Below are 11236 nucleotides of genomic sequence, written 5' to 3' on the forward strand. Positions count from 1 at the left end.
GAGTTCACTATAAAGTTCAGCATATAGTCCTCGCTCTATATAGTGATTGATTGATCTAGGGGTTAGGGCAGACATTCAGAAACAGCCCTCTTCACTTCTAGTGTTTGCTGGATTATCTTCATTGCCTCCTATGCGTTCCCCTGTGTTCTGGTTCCTGTGTTCCTTTATTAGTTGTTTCTGGATTTATGCTTCTGTTGGCACCACTTGATATTAAACCTGCAAGAAACCACCTAAACTTTTGTCTATGCATTTTGGTCCTCTAGAAACCTCCCCACAACCTGACAACACCAGGTGCAGTTATAAGACAATGAAGAATTAAAATAATAATTCTATAGGTGATCTTATGAATAGATAAATGAACCCTTTTCACAGGCCAGTCCATTGTCCAGATTTAGTTAGATTTCACCATTGCCTGCATCTGTTCATACAGGACTAAATTGTGGAACATCTGCACACAGTGAATATCTTAAAAGAGGCGTATTAAAAGAAAGGACAGCACAGACTGTTGCATGGCTGTGTCACCAGGCGGGTGAATTAGTGATGTGTCTGCAAATTTGAGTATCAAGTATTTAAATGATAACAAAAAAAACATATGATCGCATTTTATCATGCATTTTAGATTCCGAACAAAATATTAATATTATAGCTGTTAGTTTTTTTTCTCGCATTTAGTGAATTAAAATGTCAAAGTTTGGCTTTTTACCTAAATCCAGCATTGTGGGTGTAAACATAATTAAAGGTAGATAAGAAAGAAGAGGAATTAACCTTAAGAAGTGTCCAGAATTTTTAGCCCCGAGCATGTGTGACAAATTACAGCATAGTTGTTTCTCACTGACCTTTAGAGTTGTCTGGTTAACATTTGTGGCAGTCTTGTGTTGTACTAATATACTGTATAGTGATAATAATGTCTGACACAAAAACTGTAATGATACATCATATTATTTATGTTTGATCTGCAAACGAAATAATATAATATGTGTGTGTATTTACCTCTAGATCTATATAACCTATAGAACGGTGTGAAAGAAGAGTTGAACGCTTCACTTTAGTCTAATAATTCAATTGCAAAGAAAAGAGGAAATTGTTAAAGCACAGCAGTGTTTAGAAAAGCTTCACTTCTGTCGCCCACTTCTGTTTTGACCAAAAAAATATCTAAAACATCCCATTTGAAAAAGAAAATCCTGTGAGCTTCTTTCATTCTTTAGTATATGCGGAGATAGACTCCAAAATCAACATGACAGAGTCCTCTTCAGGTATAACAGTGCAAATCTCAAAAGCCTTTTCTGTATTTCTTTCTTGGAGGATTTTGTAAAGAATAAAATGTTCCAAACCTGATTCCAATATCACTTGATTTTTAAGAACACTAGACTGAGCCAATCTTTGACAGCCCACTCTTGGATGTCACTGCACACTTAGAACAGCATTCATACTGTTCCAAATGTTAAGCACTTTTAATCAGATAACTTTCTTGGTATGTAAAAAAACAACAACACATAAAACAAGTTGTGGCCTAGATAAAAAAAAATGCATCCATACCACAGGTACAAGGTTTATGCTCATAGGTAGTGGAAGCATAATTAACATAAGTGCATAGCTGTTAAAGACTGTATTAATTAATGACTTGGAACTAAAAGTGAATTCCCATGTACACATTTGTAAAACGTGCTCTCATTAGAAACAGAAATGAACCTAACAAAGTGAAATAAAAGCTGCCTTAGTTTCTACAGTGGATTCCTCACACTAACATAAAGGAGTCTTAATTTTTGGCAGACTTCCAGGTGCCAGGAGGGTGGTTAAACAAATGTTTAAATGCCAACAGAGAAAAAGCATGGTTGGATATTCTCAGGAGAAGCTCCCCAATAAGCCTTAAGTAGTCCCCAACTATGCGACTAATGTCTGCCTCGTGCTGGCCAACGAAGTGAATTGGTTGTTTTTGCTTGGTGGCTTAACCAATAATCACCCCTCTCTCTTGGTTGAGCTCATCCTTTTTTAATTTTGTTCTGCTTTATTCTAATTAAAACTGATAAACATATCTGGTCATATTTCAAAATGAGTGTTTCATGGCTCCTGAAGCATCCTTTTGACCTTAATTAGGATTATGGATTGTTTTCTGGGTTTCTTTTGTTTTTGATTTTTGTTTTTTTTAGCCATCCTGTGTCAACTTTAACTTGCGGAGGGTTTTGAGCATCAAGTTGTAATAATAAACAACCTTTGTCTACTGAAACACATCTTGTTCTTCATGCAGTTTCATCTGTAGTAGGCAGTGGAGCCGCTATAGATCAGTGAAGCTATTATAGTGTGGCTCAGTTGGTAGAATGGCCCTGGGGTTCTGTAGTGAGCAGGGGGCTGTAGTTATTAAAGCAGCAACCTGTGAATTAAATGGAGACAGACACAACAACACATGCTTTAACACTGTTTGACCAGAGGGTTTAAGGCACGGGACAAAAAGCACGGATATCCAAAGGCAGCTAGGGAGACATATGGAGCTTTACCATTATATGCTGGGCAGTGTCTGCCCCTTCAGACAGCACAGTGAGAAAATGTATGAAGAAAAATACATCTGAACATCTGGGGTTATTATGCACTGAACAGTACAAACCCAGAGTGGACACTGAAGATGCACCAACTGAGTTGATAAATAATTCTTAAATGATCATCTTGGGTGTGACATATCCTGCAGAATTAAATCCAAAACGGAGAAACATGTAAAAAAAAAAAAAAAAAACATAAATGGTGATTATTGTTTCATAAGCATGTAACTCCACCACCGCTAATGTACTGCAGTTCAATGATTCATCATGGTCTCATTACATTACATAAACCTGGTATTTGAATATGGGTGTCGACACACCACTACGCAATGCTGGCATTTATTATCATATAAGCCCTCATGATATGCTGCAGATTAATAAGAGGTTTCATACCTGCAACTAATCTTTTCTGACTTAATCCTAATTTCTTAGCTTTGCATGAGAAGAAGATGTTGGCATCATCTCACTTTTGATTTCTTAAAAATCTGACAGAAAAAAAGGGAGGTGTGTGTGGGGGTTGGGGGGGGGCATTGTGAGTGCAAAAAATGACAATGGGAGATGCTAAGAGTGATGTCTTTTCTTAACTTGTGATTCCTCTATTTCAGGCATAAACTCTGGGATATGTTGTCTCAGAAAAAAAGCTAGCAGATTGAAATGGAACTTCATACACTTCAGTTTATTGCATATCTTTAGGCGATTCTGCAGGTAAATGATAACAAAACAGGCTAAAAAATGTTACAGAAATAATAGAAATCTTTCTTTTTTCATAGCAAAGAAAATAGATTATTGCTGGTGAGATAGATAAAATAGTATATAAAAAACATTTATCTCAGCTATAAATTTTATAGATGAAAGGAGTAAAATAACCCTTCTAGCTGGTAATGCTCACTAGCTAAAAATACTCATTAGATGTTAAAGAAACACGTGTAATGTTGTCCCTTAGAGAAAATATAGCAATGATTGTAAAACAGGGTCTGTTACTATAGCTAACTCTGCTTCTGATCTTTTAACCAGGTTGATACCAGTGCCAAATAGATTTCAATTATTTTCTTTTAAATTATTATTAAAACCTCTTTCACTGCAAACAATTTAAATCTAAATGTCATTTTTGGTTAAAAAAAGTGCATTTTGTGTTAAATTGAGAAGGTAAGTGAGAAACTTTGCAAATGAAACAAGATATTTTGCATTTAAAATAACAATAACAATTGCATTGTCTTATTTAAGTGTATATTATCTAATTATCTTATTTTAAGAGTAAAAATATTCATCCCGTTGGCAAATCATCTAATCTACTTACTCAAATTAAGGGTTAATACATTTAATTTAAAACATTTTTATATATTTCTAGATTGTTTTTACATTGTAGGAAATATTTATGTAACTCACTTTAAAAATTGGTTGATTTTGAGGAAACTTGTTTAATTTCCTATTTGTATAATGCACTTTTTTATGTAACACTTAGTGAAAAATTTTAAGCATAACAAAAAGAAAAGTTAAACATTTCAGAGCATAATACAATTTTTTTTCCGTTTGGGAAAATCCTGCAGTTCTAAGGTGATGTGGATCTCCTTTAACCCTGTTAATAACTGTCTCATTACCTCAGGACTTTAAGGGCTACTGAAAGCTCTTTAGATCTCAAGTTAGATAGATTTTAAATACTAATAAAAATATTTTTTTATTCCTATGAACTAAATCCAATAGTTATGATGCCCCCTTTCAATATGCCCCTTTCACATCATAGAAAGGGAAGAGCTTTGTACGTCACAAATATCAGATAGAAGTCTTAAACAGAAAAGTAAAGATCTAAGCTACTCAACATTGAGCAGCATTTAAAAACCCTCAACTTGCCCAGAAAGATGTGGCAATCAGAGTGGCATTTTAAACCGACTCAATAAAGGAAGAGCTGAGTTTGTTTTTTTTTCAAAAAAAAAAAAAAAAGGTCTGTCTGAATAAATAGTGAACATTATTGACAGGAAAATAATGAGCCAGATAGTGTGACATTTTAAGGCAAATTAATGAACATGGGAGGTTAAAACGATTTGTCATGTCTGCCGTTGCCTCTCTAAGATTTTTGAGGAAAAATCTAATATTATGTAAAGTGTTTCATTTTTACCCCTTATTTCGACCCCTCAAAGTTGAGACAACAGTTGTATTTTTTCTATAGATTTAAGTTTTCATAATTATGGTATAAGAACAACTCTCAGATGCAATCTTAGGTAGAAATGTTTTGACGAAAGCACAAAGATCCACGTGGGAATTTATCATATTATGTTGTTTCTTTAACTATCAATCTGGCTAAAATACCCTGTAATGTTTTAATGAAAGGAGGGTGAAAAGAAACCTATTATGATGAAAAACGATATTATTATGATTCTTTGCTGTAAAAAAAACATTAAAAATCCAACTCCTTCATTCATCAGGTGTATTTGTGCCTCTGTGTCTAAAAATAAAAACAACAATTAATGTTATAGATGATGGTTGTTTTAGCAGCAGTAGAATAAATTTGCTTTTTCTGCAAGTAACAGCATGTTATGCATATATCTTGTTAATCTCTTTATGGTTAGCGTAATAATGGGAAACCCTTTTGTTTTTAAGCGAAATACCATTTCTTGTATCATAACATAAGAGTCCCATAATGTCTTATGCCTTCCTAATATAGATAAGTGTTTTTAAATACAACAAAGCTGCACTCAGTTTGACTGTACATTATATTACAAATAAAGTTGCTTTTAAATCTTTGAAAAATAAATGTCATTCTCGGCAAGAAAAAAAGAGACGACTAAAGTGCAAATAATTGCACCCACTTCTAACTCTGCAATTTCTTGGAGCAATAAGTGAAAGAGTGAGAAAAAAAAAAGTAGAGAACAGCTGGAACCTTTAATTGTCTGAGTTTTTCCATGTGGAGTGAGTCCACAGAATGTCTCCTGAACTGACATGATGACAGATTTAATTTAACTGCCTTATGTGTGAAAAAAAGGTTTTGGTGTTTTTTTTTCTGCTGCCACTTTTTCTGCAGCCTGTTTGGACATGAGTTAATCAATCTGAACACGGTGAATCCCTTTTCACAGCGACTTTAGTCGATACTTAGACTGGATTTGATTAAATGCACATTATCCTTTATCCTGTTTGTATTTTTTTAGGTATCAGGCTTCTCTTCTATGGAACCAACTATCAGTTTTAGTCCGTGAGGCAGACGCCCTGTCTACTTTAAGGCATGGCTTAAAACTTTCCTTTTTGATCAAGCTTATAGTTAGAGTGGCTCAGGTTATCCTGAGCTATCCCTATAGCTATGCTGCTATAGGCTTAGACTGCTGGAGGACATAGGGACCTCTTCTCATCATTCTGCTTCATTCTATATTTTATCTCCCATTCAGCAGTATTTGCTAGTTCAACATCTAACTTCATACTCTGTCTTTATGCCTTTTCTCATCATAGTAGCTTCATCTGGTCTGTTCCTGTTTGGATGTGACTCCATCTTGGAGAGAAATATTAGCTGTACTGCTGCCATCAACACCTATTATTATAGAGGGTGGAATCCGCCTGTTTTTTTTTTCCCTGTGAAGCCTTGTTTCTCTTATGAAAGAAAACATATACAGTACAGTTATATGATGCGTTGTGAATTGGCACTATATAAATAAACTGAATTGAATTGAATATCTAACCCTAAGCTAAACTGAATTGACACCTTAGTCCTAAACCTAACTCAAACCCAAAGAAGAAAGTTTAACCGTATGAGGACCAGTTGAATGTCCAAATATGTAGCTGTCAGTCCCCACAATGTAGGATATTTTACAAAATACTGTTGTTGGTGGTCTGGTTGTTGGTAAAACCAGACCACCCGTACTGGCAATCAAACATACCATCAGCCTATTTGATAGACTGGACTGGGCATTATATGCCCATTAAGTAAACAATGCATACTACATTTCCGTTTTTTCATTTTGAAAGTGGTTTATATCTTCATCTACAAATGTAGCCTTCTAAAGAGATAGAAGACAGCTCCCCTCATGACCCCAGTAGGGATAAGTGGGACAGAAAATGGATGGATGGATTAACAAATCGTAATTCTTGATTGAATATATTTAGAGAGCTTTACTCTTATTCACTGAACAAAACTTAATGCTACCAATAGCCTCCAAACGCAATTCCCGTGGCAAAACATGGTGGTAGGAACATCATGATGTGCTGATGCTTTTTTGCAGACAGGAACGCTGGTCAGAGTTTATTGGAAGGTAGATGAGATTAAATCCAGGAGAATTCTGGAAAGAAATCCTGTAAGGCGACACAAGACTTGAAAGCGGGGTGAGAGTTCAACTCAGAGGGAGGCAACACTGAACAAACACATGGAGATATTATGGAATGATTGAGGTAAAGGTACTGCAGATGTATTTCTTTGAAAGGCCCAATATAAATGTATGGTTACATTTAACTGACAGCTGGTGCTTAGAAACTCCTCCAGCCAGATCAAGCTTAATCTGTTGTGAGAAAGTGTAGATGTTTAAATAAGAGCCACAGCCTAATAGTGTTGCAAGCATCACTGCAATGATAAGTTGTCAAAAGCACAGAACCAGAGGCTGAATACAAATGTTTACCAATCATTTTTTTTTATTTCGTAAAACAACAAAGCAAACTCGTTATTGCTGTAAGTAGGCCTACAGCAGTGTACATTAATGAGTGCCAGGTCATAATTTTGTGAATACAAAATTCTACTTTTACTGAAATTTTTAATTCTATAAGCCGAGGCTGAGAAAAAAGTAGCAAAGGTAAAAAGACAGCTGAGTGGCATGCTTGGCTATAAGAGCAAAATAAAATACTAAATTGTTTCAGTTTCTAGCTCAGTTTAAGCCACTGTTTTGATTCTAATTTTGCCATTCTTAGTTTTTTTCTGGCTTTATCTACAAGTATTTTTGATGAGTAGCTCTGCACTGTATAAACTAAAGAACTGCTAAAGGCTGGTGGTCTTGTGGGAAGTTTGAAACTCGTGACTGATCAGGACTGACAGTAATGCGGGCTCCTACATAAACCCAAATCAAACTTCTTGTTTGATGTTAACAGTATCCAGCTATTTAAACTGAAACATACCATGGGGAAGACAGATGGAAACAGACATGTCGATTTGTGACAGAGGAGGAAAGTTTAGTGCTTTGAGCTCAGAAAAATACTTGCATGCAAATACAGCAGCTTATGGCACCCTCTTTTCTTGTTTATTGAGACAGAAATACACTCTTTACTGTGCAAATCATTACCCTGGAGATTTTGATGAACTGCAGCAGACCCTCTGACTATCTCTGCCCCCAGTGTCTCTCCTGATAATTCAGCCAATTCAGCCAAAATAGCTGGAACAAATATCACCAAGAGTAGAGTAATAGACTGAGACAGAGAGAGAGAACAGAGAGTCTAAAAAAGAGTTATAAGTTAAATCAGCCTTGATCTACCCTTAGAGCTGATAGCAGCTTAGTTTGGACCATTATCTGATCTCAGGGGAAACAGGTGAATGAGGTGGGACTATAGCTGAAGAAGCAGGGAGTCAAAGGTGCTATTTCCTGATGAGCTCAAGCTAAAGCCATTAAGATTCGAGGTTCCACGTAAGGAACCTCAAATCTAGCTTTGTTCAATAAACCTACCTGATGTATGTGCTTTTGTAGAAAAGAATTGGCACAACTGCATTCCTGAAACTATAAAAGAATTTGAAAAGGACAAATGTTTTGGTACGCTTCTAGAAAGACCCTCTATATAAAATGAAAAATGTTAAGATTTGATTCATATTAATAGTAAATATACATTATTAAGCATTTAGCAATTACTGTTAACAATATAATGATTTATATACTGACATAGTATTAAACAATAAAACATGTATTTGCCAACAGGTAGTTTCATTCTTCTCCAGTAATCTGTTTAAGCCATCTCAGGTTGATCGATGTTCAACAAGATTAAGATCTGAGGAACTACAACCCAAGGCTGAGGCAGATCTTACTAAAACTTGGGAGTATTTTTCCCTCCAGGAACCCTTTGTTATCTTGAGACTTCATTATGTCCAGCACACATTCAGGGTTTTCTATAACAGAACAAATAATCACTAAAGGGAAACTCCATCCTAGTTTTACATTTGGTATGTATTCTCTTTTTATTTTTCTTAATTGTAGCAGAAGTTGTTGTTCCTCAAATTACTGCAGTACCTGGGGTATCAGTGTAAAAAATGCTAAAGACACATTTCAAAGATAAATGTTTTTTTCATTTGTCTTTTTTTTTTCATATAGTTATGCATATTTTTCCTTCCACTTCAGAAGATCAATCAGAAATGTGGGGGTTAACCATCACATATTTAAGCACATTTAAATCTTGAATTTTATATTTCTTCCTCTTGTGTCTTTTTCCTTAGAGTCTGTATGATACATTTAACTGTCTGCTTACCCTGGGTTTGCATTTCCCCTTTTGGTTTACATCCTGGGAGGTTAATCATGAATCTTATTAGGACTGTATAATCTATCACAAAAATAAAAAGGTTTGCTCAATATTGAAACTAAAATAAATTTTTTGTCATCCAATAATTATTTGCCAATAAATATTTTAATAATGTCAAATTTAAAATATTATATTTAGCTTGTTAGAGGGCACTGCAAGTACATACCCACACCTGACCAGATCCCTGTGTCCGAGATGCTAAAGCTCAAATGTGTTGTTTGAAGCAAAGCTGAAAAGAAAGTTCAAATGATATCACCATTGCAGAAGTTTTTGCAGCCCAAACACTGCTGCTTAAATCATGGTTTAAGCAAAGCAAAGCTTCTTAAAGACACTCTTATAGCATTTACCTTTTAGTTCGACAGTCATAAAAAAGATACTCTTTAAGCTTGTTATTAAGCATATTGTAAGAAATAAACATCACATTTAAATTTCATATTTGTATTTGCATACAGTGATATGTTAAAGGAGTGGTTAAAATTCAGAGACTTTTAATGGCAAATTCCATCCAGTTAAAGCAATTTGCATTTTTCTAGTTTTGTATTTTTACCTGAAAGTAAGAATGTCCAATTTCCTTTCATTCTAAAGAAAATCTGAAAAGGAAATATTTCTGACATTTGCTCTCAGCCCTGAATTAAAAATTCTAACTTACAACAGATAGTTCAAGTAATAGTTAATTTTCACTTTTAGCTGTTTTTACCCTTAGTGGGTCCCTTGCACACCATACTGTATAAACTCTGTTTATGGAGTTTTGTTTAGTGTGTTTGCATGAAATGCAGATACAATGCAGTTTGTATCCTAACTATTTATAGCATGTTTTCCTCTAATGCTACGCTTTTACTAGGCAGTATAATCATGCATAGTGTTCTCCAGTGACATAACAGACCCTTTAACCTGCTATCAAAATGTTCTGTGTTATCCAATCAGAAACTTTGAGCTTAATAAATCGAAAATCAGGTCAGGATTCAACTGGTTGATAATATTTAAACATTTAATAGCACAGATGGAGCATCTGCATTGCACAGAATAAGAGTATACATATTGTCACTTGGGTACATACATTTTGTATTTGCAACTATGTGAAAAGAATACGGTGCTCTAACCTTGTTTTTTTCAGTTTTATTAAGTTCGCAAAAAATGTCAGTCAGCTTTGTTTTGCTCGAGAGCTGGAGCATCGTGCATGCTGCACTATGACATGCAGAGGCAGTCCTCAGCCATTAATTACCTAAGACAGCTTAACTTCCGGGTGAGATCTGAGGTCAGAAAGGCAGTGGCAGACAAGAAGTCACTGATTATTCAAATGGATCCACCATTAAAATGCACATAGAATCATTCCCTGAAGCTTTAATGCATACTCATGTTAATATGCATGCATTATTCCATGTAACATATATAATTTCATTTTATGGTCTAAATCAATATCATCAAAAATAAATCTATTCTTTAAGACCACTCAGTATGCACAGCCTTATTTTAGAAGGCTTTTTAAATTGAAGTAGTTCACAGAAAGATCCAATAGTGCAGTTAAAACCACCTGAGAATGGCCCTTTCAGGAAATTTGAAACAATCCTCATATATAGACAATGTTCGTAAAAAGCTCCTACAGAGACTCCCCAAAACCATCAATGCGTGGCTTGGCTTAGCCACAGAAGATGAACAGGTTATAGTATAACAAATAGTCTGTCAACATGGGGTGGAGGTTGGTTGAGGCCCCAAATGCAGAGATGAGGAGGCAGAGATGAGTTTTGCTGATTTAATACAAAACGTCAACTGTAACAAAGTCCAAGAACAGAATGCGGGAAACCAAAAACCAGGGGGAAACACACATGAGGAGCCAAGGAAAAACAAGAAACCAGCCCTGAGAAACTGTAGAGGAGATGCATATATGGGGGACAGAACAAAGAATGGGCTAATAAGCTGATATAGAGCAGGTGAGGATATAAATAATTAGAAGGGATCTAGGGGAAAGGAGACAGGCAGAAGGGAGAGACAGAGAGTAACTAAAAAAATGCAACACAGCTTGAATATGACCCAAAATGGAAAAGAAACCAAAGATCAATAAAACAGAATGACATAGATAACTGAAAACTCAAAAAGAAGTCCGAAAGGGGAGAACCATAACATAATCACGAGTATGATCCGGGCTACCTCCATATAAATATCTAGGGTAACAAAAAAGGACACCAAACATTTCTGCAGACCCCACATATTCTGGACACACACACATATATATATATATATAT

The 11236-nt window shown here is 35.2% G+C and overlaps 1 protein-coding gene across 3 annotated transcripts in view; it reads left to right on the forward strand.

Moving 5' to 3' along the window:
• The window catches only part of unc5d (unc-5 netrin receptor D), a 272442-nt gene that overhangs the window by 153231 nt on the left and 107975 nt on the right, over positions 1–11236 (forward strand). The window lies entirely within an intron of this gene.

This window comes from Cyprinodon variegatus, unplaced genomic scaffold, assembly GCF_000732505.1.
Source record: "Cyprinodon variegatus isolate N-32 unplaced genomic scaffold, C_variegatus-1.0 Scaffold497, whole genome shotgun sequence".
NCBI classification, from domain to species: domain Eukaryota; kingdom Metazoa; phylum Chordata; class Actinopteri; order Cyprinodontiformes; family Cyprinodontidae; genus Cyprinodon; species Cyprinodon variegatus.